The sequence below is a fragment of the Gadus chalcogrammus genome, chromosome 9, assembly GCF_026213295.1.
Source record: "Gadus chalcogrammus isolate NIFS_2021 chromosome 9, NIFS_Gcha_1.0, whole genome shotgun sequence".
NCBI classification, from domain to species: Eukaryota; Metazoa; Chordata; class Actinopteri; order Gadiformes; family Gadidae; genus Gadus; species Gadus chalcogrammus.
Genome location: NC_079420.1, coordinates 15,953,156 through 15,955,688, shown reverse-complemented (window position 1 = coordinate 15,955,688; position 2,533 = coordinate 15,953,156). Strand labels below are relative to the sequence as shown.

Here is a 2,533-nt window from a genome sequence, read left to right as displayed (position 1 = left end):
ATTCATTTCATTATTGAAAGATTATTTTAATGGTATTAAATTGATGATACAACAATTTATTTCCTCATCTCGACCCTTCTGCTTCCTCACCTCCTCACCCCCCATCCTGCTCTCTATTGTTTCATCCTCTTCGTCACCTACATCTTCTTCACAGTCCAGACGACACCAGGACTCCTCTGGTGGCCCCATCTGAAGAAACAAGCCATGCTGACTGGAAGTGGATGAGCAGGGAGATGAAGAAAACAGGCCATGGTCAATCATACTGCCTTCAACTGTAAAAGAAAAAACATCATGAGCATAGCATTTTCTATTGTTTGATTGACTTATATAGAGGCTTGATCTCCAACAACTTTTTTCTATTTTGATTTTTATCTAAAGAATATATCATTTATAAAATGTTAGTGATTAGATAAAAGGTCCCCCCACCTAATAAAATCCAAGTGTGCAGTGTCACACTCCTGTGGATTATCCACCATACCTCCTGCTATTCTCTGAGACCAAAGTTCACTGTGCTGGGAAAGGAACAAGGGAAGTTGTTGTGGATGGGGTAGAGGGAGATAATGATAAAATAGTGTGTGCGTACCTCTGTGCGTGTGTGTATGTGTGTGTGTGTGTGTGTGTGTGTGTGTGTGTGTGTGTGTGTGTGTGTGTGTGTGTGTGTGTGTGTGTGTGTGTGTGTGTGTGTGTGTGTGTGTGTGTGTGTGTGTGAGAGTGTGTGTGAGTGTGTGTGAGTGGGTGGGTGTGTGTATCAGCAGCCGTTTTGCCGCCACCATTGGTTAGAATCACACGCGCAGCAAAGACAATCGGCAGGATGGGATGATACGGAAGGCAAGGCTGGAACTGACGTCTACCAGAGAAGAACTTGTTTTAGTTTTTATTGCTTTTTTTTTACATTTGGTGGATGCAGATCTTTGAGTGGGTTAGGGTCAATCCAAATGTCCTTTGTCTTCCAAAGGGGTTTTGCACTATGTGATCCAATCAACCATGTGCCCAAATCGTAAATTCATCCCCTCTTTATGCATGAAACCAAGCACTCTATTGGTTATTGTTACGGTACCATTGTCATGTAGAAATTAAGTCAGCACACTCTTTCAAAAAATTAATTAAGTGTCGGTGATACAAGGTTTGATTTAAGAATTTCTTATTTTTGCAGTCCAAAGTTTTCATACAGTGGTGCCCTGAGGATGTGTCTGATACATTTTCTGCATGGTTCTCTATAGGACTATGGAGAATACAAACAGAGAAGTTATTTTTTACGAAACCAACCAGTTTTTCATTTTAGCCTAGAAGATCTTTACTGTTTTCAATGGATCATCCAGTCGTTGCTTTGCATGGAAATGAACAAATTACCTTGCTGCAATGTCAATGTCAAATCTTGCTGCAGCACTATGGTCATGAAACATGGTTGTTTTGTCATCAGAACAATGTTTCTGTGAAATATGTTGCTGTGTTTACCTTTTATATAATATTTCATGTGTACTCTGTGTCTTTGTTGTTCTTTATGCCGCTTTGTTTTGTATTAGTTGTAGCAACGTTAGCTTTTGTATATTTGAGATTAGTATCAAATAGTAATGTATGCTCAGTAGGTTTTAGGACATGAGGCTTTTAATGTTATTTTATTTCGTTTCATTTTCCTGTATAATTTTGGGCAGAAGTTTTATGATGACTCAACCCCTTTTATTGCAGAATCAGTTTTATATTGTTCAACTCTGAGTTGATTTCTTTCTTTGAATTCAGTGCATACAGCTATTGTATTATAATGATTGTGTCTAAGAATAACTTTTTTTGATGAACAGAGACTTTCTTTTATGTCCTTGTGATCCCTCATTAAGATTTTTAAAACAGTTTATTTGCTGTTTTCAAAATCATCCTGAAGGATCTTCAGCGCTCTGAAAATGTTCATGGTGAAACCAAAGAAACAATGTCATCCTTAATCCAAACATAAACATGCACATATATTAAAGAAATCAGCTGTTCAAATATGTGATTCAAGTGATATGACGTTTCTCAATAGGTGGCTGGGCAGCTCATTAACCAAGCATGTTTAAACGTGCTAGGGGATGAACCTGCTAAGAGGCATGCGTTGCTGATGAATGCAGGGAGAAGGAGGAAGGATGTATGAGGGGTTGGGCCGAGGGGCAGGTGGTCGAAGTCCTCAACACCCAACGAGGTGAAGATGGAGGGTTAAAGTGTGGTGAAAGTGGAGGAAGATTTAGAGGAATCATGGTCAATCCTGGTGATAGGGGGACAGTTAGGAACAACCTATATACCCAGGGTTGCAGATGCAGTGAAAAAATACTCTAAATAGCCTAGAGCTTTATACATTTCTTATTTCTAAAAGAAATGTATTATGCTGTCAGGTTCATAACTATATTGAGTCATTATGTACAACAAAAGACTAAACGGACTGTTCTCGACCGAATTAAACATTCCGTCTATATTATGAACTGACCCATCATTGGTGTAAATGTGTAATTCATTGAGCTACAAGTGATAGACAAAAACAACGATGACGTCATCACGTCAACTTGCG

At 38.9% G+C, this 2,533-nt stretch overlaps 1 protein-coding gene across 2 annotated transcripts in view; it reads left to right on the top strand.

The window, feature by feature from the left end:
• The window catches only part of cbfb (core-binding factor subunit beta), a 20,939-nt gene extending 18,471 nt beyond the window's left edge, over positions 1–2,468 (top strand). Inside the window, exon 7 of one of the 2 annotated variants that reach the window (XM_056598950.1) lies at positions 160–2,468. The gene's annotated coding sequence lies outside the window, so the exon portion shown is untranslated. Of the gene's footprint in view, positions 1–154 lie in introns of both variants that reach the window. The other variant, XM_056598951.1, reaches the window with a different exon arrangement.
• The last annotated feature ends 65 nt before the right edge of the window (positions 2,469–2,533 follow it).